General features: G+C 40.1%; 1 protein-coding gene across 1 annotated transcript in view; it reads right to left on the reverse strand.

The window, feature by feature from the left end:
• galnt2 (UDP-N-acetyl-alpha-D-galactosamine:polypeptide N-acetylgalactosaminyltransferase 2) overlaps positions 1 to 12,551 on the reverse strand; it is a 95,945-nt gene that overhangs the window by 50,426 nt on the left and 32,968 nt on the right. The gene's annotated exons all lie outside the window — the stretch shown is intronic.

The following is a 12,551-nucleotide window of genomic DNA, read 5'->3' on the forward strand; positions in this document are numbered from 1 at the left end:
CACATCTCTAATAAGGGAAGAAACCCTACAGAACGTTAAGTACATAATTCCGAGACGCATTCAGCAGTGTGAGCACCAGCATTTGAAATGAGATTTGTGAGTTTCCTGTGCTTCCTAAGCTCACATCTCTTTGCAGCTCTTCACACACACACACAAAGTGCAATCTATGTGAAGAGAAAAGCCGAGAGCCGAGAATAGCATAGGAACCTCATCTGTCTTCAGACGCCAGGACAGCGAGATCTCTCCACTGCTGCTGAGCATAATTCAGTCGTCTTCAAGAGCAATCATTTCGAATTTATTCTAACAGAGTGTGCTCGAATATTAATTTTTTTTATTAGTCAGACGGTTATTCTGAGAAGTACTTAACTAGTTGGTCTTTGCCACTGTTAAATTAAAAACATTACTATATTTAGACTATTGATTTAATAATAAATATCAGTGAAAGCTTTTTATGGCGAGAGAATTTAATGTACAGCCGACTACCGGCTACAAATGACACCAGCTTTGACGCTTCTTTAGACGTCTACATCACTAGCCATGTATTTGTGCCGGCGTTGAACCCTTTCCATCCTTTGTGGGAGTTGATGGTTTCCTACTGTGCTGCGGATTGTTTATGGAGATGACGCCATTGAAGGAGCTTTTTCCCGCAGGCGATAAGGTCTCTCAACCACAACCACACCACTATGCAGATCTAACAATCTTTTCATCTTTTTCATAATTGATCAAATCCATCAATCTTCTTACATCCATGAACACTATGGACAATTACATGCTCACCTTCCTTCATATATACACTACATGTCGTTTGCTTACATCCTGGACCATTGCACAAAGTCACTTTAATAACTTTGCACACCTACCTTCACAACTACACTACATTTTACAGTTTTACGTTTACATCCTGGACCAGTGCACAAAGACACTTTAATAACCTCTGCACAAAGTCACTTTATTCCATGCATATTTGCACACACAGCACAGTATATTTCAATTTGTACAGTAGATTTCTATTTTTGCACATTATATTTCTATTTCTATTTTTATTTTTAGTTCTATTTTTCCTAGTTTAATTTAATTTTTATTTAATTTCTATCGTATTTCTTTTATTCATATTTATTTCTTATTTGTAAACTTTAATTCTCTTCTAGGGTCAATGGCAGCCGTAAAATGCATTTCACTACATTTCGTACTGTGTATGTTTGTGTATGTGACAAATAAAATTTGAATTTGAAATTTGAATTTGAAATGTGCACAGACGCATTCAGAGGTTTAAAGAATGGAAAACCAGCACTGAACCATGCAGTGGGAGACCATCAAGTGCCTGGTTTGTGATGAAGACTATGTTCAGTAGTAGCTTTGTTTAGTGGAACACTTAGTTTAGCAGGAGTTGGGCTTAGCCCCTTACTTTCATTGAAAAAAACTCTTAACGCTTCAGCATACAAAGACAATTTGGACAGTTTCCTGCTACCAACTTTGAGGGAACGGTTTGGGGACGGCCCCTTCCTGTTCCAACATTACTGCACACCAGTGCACAAAGCAAGGCCTATAAAGTCCTGACCTCAACCCGACAGAACACCTTTGGGAGGAATTAGAGCAGCGAAACCAGGCCTTCTCATCCAATATCAGTGTCTGACCTCACAAATGTGCTTCGGGAAGAATAGTCAAAGATTTCCATAAAGACATTCCTAAACCATGTGGAAAGCCTTACCGGAAGAGTTGAAGCGGTTATAGCTGCACACACACACTGAAATCGACATTCGGGAACCTATAATTGATAAAAAAAAATTCCAGGTCGATTATTTCGATGACTTTCCCTTTAAAAACACTACCGCGTGTGGGGGTCACGTGACCCCGCTCCGTCACGTTACGTTATTCCGCCGACATGTCGAGCATGGAGAGCTTAAACACTGAGACAACTGAGCAAACAAGAGCAGGTTGTACTAAAAGAAAACGCAGTCTCCGTTATTTGGACACATTTTGGCTTCAGTAAGGATGACATCGAACAAAATGAAGTCAGATGTAGACACTGTAGAAAAACAGTTGTTTCGACGCCCAAAGGTAACACCACCAGTTTGTTTCAACACTTAAAGCACAATCACATTACTAAATATAAACAATAAATTATTTAATAAATAATCACAGATAGTAGATAGTGTGTTTCCTTCAATTATTTTACATTTAATTAAAAAAAAAAATTAATTTATAAAATCAATTAATGCACCCTTCATTCAAAAATCTCTCACTTGTAATGTGAGCATATTTACTGTACACACACACACACACACACACACACATATACACACACACACACACATATACACACACACACACACATATACACACACACATACTGTACATATACACACACACACACACACACACATACTGTACATATACACACACACTGTACATACACACACACACACACACACATACTGTACACACACACACATACTGTACACACACACACATACTGTACACACACACACACACATACTGTACACACACACACACACATACTGTACACACACACACACACACACACACATACTGTACACACACACACACACACACATACTGTACACACACACATACACACATACTGTACACACACACATACACACACACACTGTACATACACACACACACACACTGTACATACACACACACACACTGTACATACACACACACACACACTGTACATACACACACACACACACTGTACATACACACACACACACACTGTACATACACACACACACACACACACACAGTACATACACACACACACACACACACACACACACTGTACATACACACACACACACACACTGTACATACACACATACACACACACACACTGTACATACACACACTGTACATACACACACTGTACATACACACACTGTACATACACACACACACACACACACACACACACACACACACACACACACACACACACACACACAGTACATACACACACAGTACATACACTGTACATACACACACACACACACACACATACACTGTACATACACACACACACACACATATATATATATAAACACATACACCCACACACCTCGACATTTAAAGCATTTTCGGCATACAAGTGACCGAACCAAGCCACCGAACCAGTGCCCTTGTGTAGATGACCCCATGGCACAGAAGTAATTAGGAATTCTGGGACTGAGACTGCACAGCATGGACAGCTGATTTAATGGACATGAGCGTCCATGCTGCACCATTCGTGGATTAGTGACGTTCTGGACAGCAGCATGTTGGAGTTTTTTTCCCAGGCTGATTATGATATGATAATGAATTGAACGGTCATGTCTGACTCCAGCCTCAGTGGAGCCGGAAAACCAGTCCGGATCAGCTTCTTTAAGGCTGGCATTGTGATGCTGCTTTGATCCTTAACTGGCGGGCCGTGATTAGGCAGTTTTTGTGTAGCTGAATGCGTTCTTTCACACAGTGCTGGTCATGATGGAATTTGGTATGCCACAGTGCAAGGGGTTCATTTAGCCTTAAAAAGACAACCAAAATAACTGTGGGAGAAAGTCTATTAGAAACAAAGTGATATTTAAAAAAAAAAAGAAAGAAAAGATTCCATTGTGGGCACAATTTTAACTATGTAGGACATTTTCAGGCTAACGATTTGCATTTCCATTTCGTTTCAGTAAGTCTTCTAGCTTGGCGACTTGTGGACGTGTTAGTTTGCTAGACCTTGTGACCATTAATATGCTTCCTTAAGAATGTAATTAAGTACTGCTAGGTCGAAAAACAAGAAGGAAAGATCTACATGACTTTGAAAACAAACTGTTACTGAGGTCTTGATGAGATCCGGATCTACGGGAAAAGACCTTGTGGTCATTGTGGTTGAAAGCACATGCTTAATGACCGTAATGCTTGTGCATTAGTGATATGTAAGGAATAACTGTTCTCCAGGTGACCGAGCAGGTCAATGCACGACGTGATCAGACTGTTAGCAAGAACAGAATAGTCCATCCACAACTCCACAGAGAGAAAATACTCCAAGTGCATGTATAAAAGCTGTGCTATTAGACTACAATCTCTCCCTAAAATAATAATACTCCAAGTGACAAGTGAAGGAGGATGAGATAGTGGCTCAACACCTTACTAAGATACCCTGGAACATCTGGCCATCAAACAAGATTAAAGGTGTAAAACCAACCACTGAAAAATTCCTTCCACAAACAGGTTTTATTAAAGGACATTTAAATTTATACACCTTTAAAACATCACAACCTTTGTGTGTGTGTATGTATGTGTAGCATAAAAAGTATAAATGATTTATAAAAATAAAAATAACGCAGATGCATAACTCCACTTCAAATAATGACAGTTACTGTATCAGAGTTTTTCCCACTTTATTACCTGCCTATAAGTGTCTTCCCTACAAATGATACAGTACTTTGCATGCATTCAAGCAAGAACCTCGGAAGTCCTTGAAAGCAGGCGGGACATTAACCTTTCTGGCCTTATTAAGCCTCTTGAAAACAGCAGGCTCATGATTCGAGTGCAATTAAACAGGAAACAGATCAAACACCAAGCCAGACAAAACCTGAGTTCAGACTAATGGGCTATTTGCGAGATTGCTGTTGTGCTGATGAATGGCATGAGGGATGATTACAGGCCTGAGACGCTTAATGGTCAGTCTAGGACTGACGATGTGAACGGGACTCCAAGGATGTTCAAGATGCTCCATCTTTCCTGCTGACAAACTTGGAGTCCAGTGCACACCATCAGTCAAAGACTACGTTAGCAATTGACCGGTATAAGTGCTGCAGAAATAGACCTGATAAATTCCTAAACAACAGGGCTCACATAATTTGGATGCATATGGATCATATGGATGGTAAGTTGTAAGTCACAGATCAGAGGAATTTTTAAAACAGAAAAACAAGAGAGAAAGAAAAAAAAACAACAGGTGGTATGGACAAATGTCATTTTAAATTCCATTTAATATGAGAGGTGTTCAAGTCAAAGCGGGACTTGTGATGAAATTTCTGGTGAATGAAGGCTTACATTAATAGAAACTTCAAGCACAACATAGTGATAAAACTCTTTGTCGCAGTAAAACATTTGATTAGAGCAAACATTTGGAAAAAATCCGTACTACCATGAATGACGATGCTGGAGCCCACTGCAGTCGTTCAATTCAATGCAATGTTATTTATATAGCGCTTTTAACAATGGTCATTGTCTCAAAGCAGCTTCACAAAATGAAAAAGAAAAAACAAAGAAAATTCCCGTGACCGTTCAGCGAATGGAAAGCCTGGTCATGGGTTATTTGACAGATAACTTGTAGCCAACATGCAAAAGTCGTCTGCGGGAACGCTACACTAATTCAAGGAGTTCCTCTGTTGAGTGAGAATGATTTGTCTTGGATTCCTCTACATGCTATCCTGTTTTTTACAAGGAGAAAAAAAGGTTGCAATTAAAAGTCGTACAAGATAAAAAAGACTCGGTATTAGGTTACACCACCCCACTGACTTTGTTCTCTTATTTTCTAAGAAAAAGTACAGAACAGTCCTAACAGATGTGCTGCCAGAGGGCAACTAACTGCACTAAACACAGCTCATTACAGCTCCCCAAACAAGCATGCTGCATTTCCATGTCCTTTCTCACCAACATTTAAAAAAATGTGCTCGTTTTCAGAGGCAGTATACAGTATGTATTCACTTGTTTTAGCGTCTGTATTTTAACAAGCTGCCACTACAGGAGCTGACAAGATGCTGCCGTCAGACTGAATCTGGTCCTGATGCATCAACACCTGGCAAAGCTCCACTATCGGGCTCTTAAGAGCTAATAACGCAAAGGCCAGCCGCAGCAGAGGAGTGAAAAGTTTCTGTGCAAAGAAATGAACAACTCGAGGAAGAATCGTAGGAATCCATCTTCAAGTTATGAGTATTGCAATAAAAGAAAAAGACGCTATTGATCCTGAAGTCAGTGTTTTAGTGATTTGCAACAGGTATTACATAAGATGCTGCTCAACATTCTTCACACTGCTACGGTCGGTTTCTCATTAAAAAAAAAAAAAAAAAAAGCATCAGTGCTAATATTTTTGTGCTCTAATATATAATCAACGGTACATCTTTAATACGTTTCTTTTTACCTGGGAAGGTGCACTTTTAGAATAAATCTTTACGCATAACTACACCTTACATTATTTTAACAGTTATAATTTATTTATTCTTTAGTCAAGACATTTTGGGAAGATTTTTTTGTTGTTGTCATTTTCCATTTGTGTTCAGCTAATTAGATTTACCTCCAATGTGACCTCATATACAATAAGCTCCTCCCCGACTTAGAGCATTCGGAGTGCAAGAAAAGTAAAACGATTACGTTTAGGTATAAAAACATCTCCAAGACCCAGGTTATCACATATTCTAAAAGTTCTTATGTTAAAGAAATAGTCAAATATGTGAGCTTTAACCTTAACTTCAAACCAGGTAATGGTATAACAGTTGCAGTTGGGAAGGTGTAGATTAGTGGTGCGGATATGTGTGGTCTTGTGATCCGTGTTTCTCAATCCTGAGCCTGACTTGGAATGAACTTTATGTGTTTGTGTAAAACGCACTACATATTTTATTGCGTTTTGTGGGGACCGCCTTAAGAGTGCTTAGTCAACATTTCCACCGTTGTTACACTGTTGGAGAGCAACACACCATACGGTCGGGTTTATTTTCCCCGATCAAAAATGACTTCGCAGGAACTCACACTTTCCATGCTCCGTTCACGTTTCGCCATCCTGTGAATGCGGTTTACAGGAACCCGATACGAGCGAATACTTGAGTGATTCAGGGTTAAGACTCGTACTCAAACCCCCTACAGCAGCTCTCTGCCTAATGATCTGAGGTTGCGAGCTCAAATCCCACAGCTACCCCGGCTTCCATATGAACGGCGGTTTGTGAAAGCACAGTCTGGGACGAGGGGAAAACCCCTCATCACTTGCCTTGTTGTTTAGGATCTTGGATTTTCTAAAGAGAGCATTCCTGACTACAGAAAGCTGCCGCTCTTCCGCTGAAAGGTTAAACCGCTCATTAAATAGATGCCTTTGTTTTTCGTTTGCTGGGGACACAGAATGGGATATCACATTATATAGGACGCGCTCGTAAACATCAACACAAAACCCATTCCTCAAGTTTATGAATGGCTGAAAAACTATTTTAAAATGATTTATAAAAACAACAGATTTACTAATTCTCTTAAGGGTTACACGTCTAAGCGGATGAAACCAAGCGATATGTGCACATTGAATATGACGCACACCGCCCATTTGTCGTTAAAGTAGTACTTGGTTCAGTTGGATTAAATGTTTGACCTTTAATTTGTAAACGTTTGTAATTTAGAGAACTTGGACGACATGACATGGCACGACTCGGATAGGCTGCACCGTTTACGCAATCCTTCCTCTTCCTTCGAACCCCTCTGCCACTTTAACATCATTCGAATGCTTAACGTATAAGGATTTCACTAGATTTCAGTCACGTTTGCTCAGGGTCCAGACAGGCCGTGTAACCATGGCAACCAGAGCCTAAAGCGAAGGTGGGCGCTGTGAAAGCGTTGACGTGAAGTCGTTCCATCACTGCTTTTCAATTTGAGAGATCCTCGGCGACTGCTTGCACCCTGTAGGCCGCCTGATAGACGAGAACTATTTGATAGTTGGCCGGCGTTCCCGTGCCGCGGATACAAAGCCGGGGAAGCGGCAGCGATTGTATTAACACGGCTACGTCAAGAGAACAGTTCAATCACGCGCAGGTCATTAAAATTTATGAGGCTTCAGATGAGTCTAGTTCAGGTGTCGGTCACTTCGACAGACTCACGGCTTTTATGATTTCTTTTATCTATTTATTTTTTATGAAAGTGATAAAATGATGAAGCTGGCACAAACTCGGTAGTAACTAACAGCTACGTTGTTCTCAAATGTCTGGTGTTATTGAGTAGTAAAAGCTTTATAAGGAGCAATAAGGTGAAAACTGCAAATAAATACTCTTATTCAATCTGGTAACTGCAATAAATAAATAAATAAATAAATACACTTTAAAAATCAATTTTAAATGTTTTGTCACATACATAATCATACACACAATTAAAAACAGAAATATCTAAAAATATGGCGGCAATGTGTTGTAGTGGTTAGCACTGTTGCCTTGCATCTCCAGGTTCCAGGGTTCGATTTCCGGCCAGGCCCGATTCCTTCCGTTTATGGAGTTTGCATGTTCTCCCTGTACTTGGCGAGTTTCCTCCGGGTACTCTGGTTTCCTCCTACAGTCCAAAGACATGCAGATTATGCTAATTGGCTTTCCCAAATTGCCCGTAGTGTGTGTGATTAAGTGCACTGTATAAGTGTGTGCCCGGTGATGGATTAGCACCCTGTCCAGGGCGTACCCCGCCTCGTTCCCTAAGTCTCCTGGGAGCGGCTCCAGGCCGCCGTGACCCTGAACACAGGATAAACGATGACGATATATAAAAATATATAAATTACACGATGTGTAATTATAAACCTTAGAGGTATAAAAATTTAAAAATAGAAAAGGTTAAAAGTATGATGTTTGGCTATGACAGCAGCCATATGACTGAAACATGCACACAAAACTATGTGACCTGTGCGATAAAAACACATCTTCCCTGAATAGTTCTGAATTACCACATTTAAGGAAAGGCAGAGAATAGGTTATAGCCGGCTGTGCAGTGTTTAACTCTCCGAGCTGCTGTCCAGTTAGAGATCACACCTTTCGAGAGAGAGAGGGAGGGAGTGCTGCACTTCCAGTAAACCAAAAAGAAAAAGCCAAGCAATAACTCGCTCCCTGTTGATCTAATTAGGTCATCAGTTACAGAAAAACGCAACAGTCCGAGGACGACGAGTCAACACAAGCCGGTTAACCCTCTGTTTAAGTCAACAACGGAGAACTGTTCCTACAGCACTACTTTAGCCTGTTACGTGTACCTGGGGACGTCCGGTATCAGGGCTCCTGTTTCCTTCCTGCTCCGTCTCGATCCATTAGTGCGGAGGCCTTTGTCGAGAAGGTGCATTGTGAGGATCCAGGCGGCCGTGTCATGGGTCTGTTTACGGGGCGGCCGACCGGGAAGAACATTACACCGACGTCGAACAATACGGAGCCGAGAGGAACACAGAGCCGCATTGATCCACGGGTGCATCACCTGCTCGAAAGGCCGAGGGGGAGGCGGGATCGTTTAACAGGCTTACGGATGTTTGCCTTCGGTTAAGATTCAGGATCTTAAAATTAATATCCAGTTGCTTCAGGCGTTTACACGGTACAGTTACTTGTTAAGTATCTATTTCAAATGAGGCAAGGCAACATGGAGAACACACAGGCTGCTCCTCTGCTGTGCTCATACTAACGCCTATCCACTTTCCTCCCTCTTATTATAAACAAGTTTGCCTTTTGATCTTCGGGTTTCTCGGAACGGCTGATGAAATTCTCTCACCGCATCTCTGTTCTATCAGCTATGTTCTTCCACATTATCTCTGGGGACTAAGACATTCTCTCAGCACTGGGTGTGGAACTTCAAATAAAACATTGTGAAAGGGTGATGTGATGTGACCCCATCTGACACGGTGCTACTCTGACATCCTTGTAGTGATGCCACAGCAGTTTGATAACTTATGCGTGTTATATCTAGTTTCATCAGATTATATTACAGCTAACGTAGTAGGACATACAGATATACTGTAAATTAGCTCATTTTGATGTATAGGAGTTATAAACAGATGTTCCCTCGGCAGCCTATTGTCCCTTTCATGGAGTTGTCTTGACATGAAGCCATAAGTACATAAGAGGGAAAAAAAAAAAATATATAATAATAATAATAATCTGAAATATAATGAACATCTCATTTATATCTCTTACACCTTTTAAGAGATCTAAGAGAAAAAAAGAAAAAGAAGAAAAAAAAAACGACTCGTGTACTCACAGGTCATTCTTTACGAGCTGCTACAGTGGCATAGTCTTACAATTTAAAACAATCTGATTAAAAAAAAAAAAAAAAAAAAAAAAAAGAAAAAAGAAAATCCACAGTAGCCTAATGTGGGTTAACGGTGCCCTACTGTCCCTTGTCAGTAAGGTGAATAGTTAAAGTGGGAAGTCATAAATACTGATAAAGGTCCTCGGAATCTTAAATAGTCAAGTCCCTAATTGGGGTTCTGTTGCAACACAGAAATTATAACTTAATAACCATAATTTTTCACTGATACCGAGTATGCCATGCTTTTTTTTTAAAGCACTCTGCACTTTACTAAAAAACTAAAACTCTTTATTTTTAATACATATTTTAATGGTAAAGTGTTCATCTGTGAAACAACATGTCAGGGGCAGCACTTCTAACCGCATCCACGTCTTACATGCCTTATGGCTGCATTCCACATGATTATACACACATGCACACACATGCACACACATGCACACACATGCACACACATGCACACACATGCACACACATGCACACACATGCACACACATGCACAAGTGCCCGTTGAAACCCTTTCGCCTCTGTGTCTATGACTTTTGCATTTTAATGACAGGTTCTTTTGATGTCTGGGACATACTGTACATGACGCAGAGCATTTTGCCAAAAGCTTAAATATGCTCTCTTTTCTCATGATGAACAAAGAACTTTAGACACATCATGCATGTGTGTGTGTCCCTCTCCCACTTCAGGCCCTGCTGGTAAACATATCGAGGTGTGGCTGACAGCCCAAGCAATAATTCGTCTTCTTTTAATTCATCTTATAACTCCATCCATCACTGCCTGTATGATGTTACACACACGTTCATACACTCATTTACACATTATGCCCACACACCTCGGCAGTGATTACAGCTTGAAGTCATGATGAGTACGATGCTACAAACTTGGCACAACTGGATTTGGAGCTCCTCTTTCTTTCTTGTGAATAACCATCAAACAGCAGAAATGTCAAGATATTTCCAGAGACTTAGACTGACTGGGTCACTCAAGACAAGTGTTTCCTGAACCTGATACATTTCCATATTAGCTGCAAGATGTTCAAGTGTTTTCAAATCATATGAAATATTCATTCATCTAAAATCTTCTTTATTTTATAACACGATCTATAAAACTTTTTTTTTTGTAAAAATTTCAGTATGCAAAACCTGAAATCACTTGAACTTCCGATGACTCTGCAAGTAGACCTCTGTGTGCACTAACTTCACTCATCCTACTGAAGCTGTAATTCCCCATGAAACACCAGAACACTGCTTCAATACCACTTTATATTAAAAAAAATCTCTTGCACAAAAAAAAAAATTAAAAAAAAAAAAGATGCACTGGGATTTATAAAATATTTTAAATCTAGGAAAACTTTTAAGCTATGTAGTTTTCTTTTGTTGCATGGAAACCTTAACAACATGGTGCAGAAGAAGCAGAAGACTTCACAAACTAATTTTGGTAAAAACATACAAGAGCTGAAGTGGGGAACAAAACATCTCCATCTCAAAGAAAGCATCTCTGATGTATCGGCGATTGAAATGCTAATAGAAGTGTAAGGTGTCTAGCGCAAAAAAAGAAAGTTTACAAGAAAAAACTTTCAGAGGAATTAAAAAAAAAAAAAAAAAAGTAAGGATGCGTGTTCTCGAGTAAAGAGTACACTTCACACAAAACTTTCTGACGTGTAAGCAAAACAAGCAGGGAAGCATGAATGGGAAACTCATTCTTTCTTTGCATTTGAGGAAATAAAAATGTAGCTGTGCTGCTCTACCACACTTTTTGGTTGATTCACTCACTCGCACAAAGACGGCATTGTGACCTTGCCAACAATTCTTTGGATATATTAAAGCATGAGATGACGTATCATGCAAGAAGGACGGTCCCAAACTTTATGCTCGTTTTCCATCAGGAATTTTTATTCTATTAAGCAAATCACAACATGACCGATGCATCTGGTGGGCAGATTCAGACTGACCAGCTTACACTAAATATACAGCATTGCGGTAAGGAGCAAGTTTATAACCATACACGAGTCATACGGGAACTTGTGATGAAATTTCTTGTGAATCTATCGAAATTTCTTGTGAATCTAGGTGTAAAGTCGACTTTTTCGACATGACTTCAAGCACAGGACAATGATGAGACTCTTAGCCACATGGTCTATAGAGCTGCATCTGTCTCCCTCACCAACACCCCATGCACATTACAGGAACTCGCCTGGGAGTCATTGCCACATCCCAGTACAGTCTCCTGACCTCGCTCGGATGTATTTCCACATGTTTGGGATATTAAAGGAGTTCATGAAAGGCCAACATTTTAGCTATAAAGCAGGCAGTCTGATCACCGCTCCAGTGTACTTGGAAAACTTTATACCTTGATGGTATCTAAGCACAAGTGAAATGCTGGGATGAGTGCCTTTGTGTAGCAGGGGATTATATAAAGAAATAATGTGGGGGATTTAACCTCATAAGTGTGTTTTGTCATTTTGTGCAATCAAAAGTCTCGGTTTGACTTGAACACCCCTCTCAATTTTTTTTGTTTCCTAGGTGGTG

This window comes from Clarias gariepinus, chromosome 8 (assembly GCF_024256425.1).
Source record: "Clarias gariepinus isolate MV-2021 ecotype Netherlands chromosome 8, CGAR_prim_01v2, whole genome shotgun sequence".
Taxonomy (NCBI): domain Eukaryota; kingdom Metazoa; phylum Chordata; class Actinopteri; order Siluriformes; family Clariidae; genus Clarias; species Clarias gariepinus.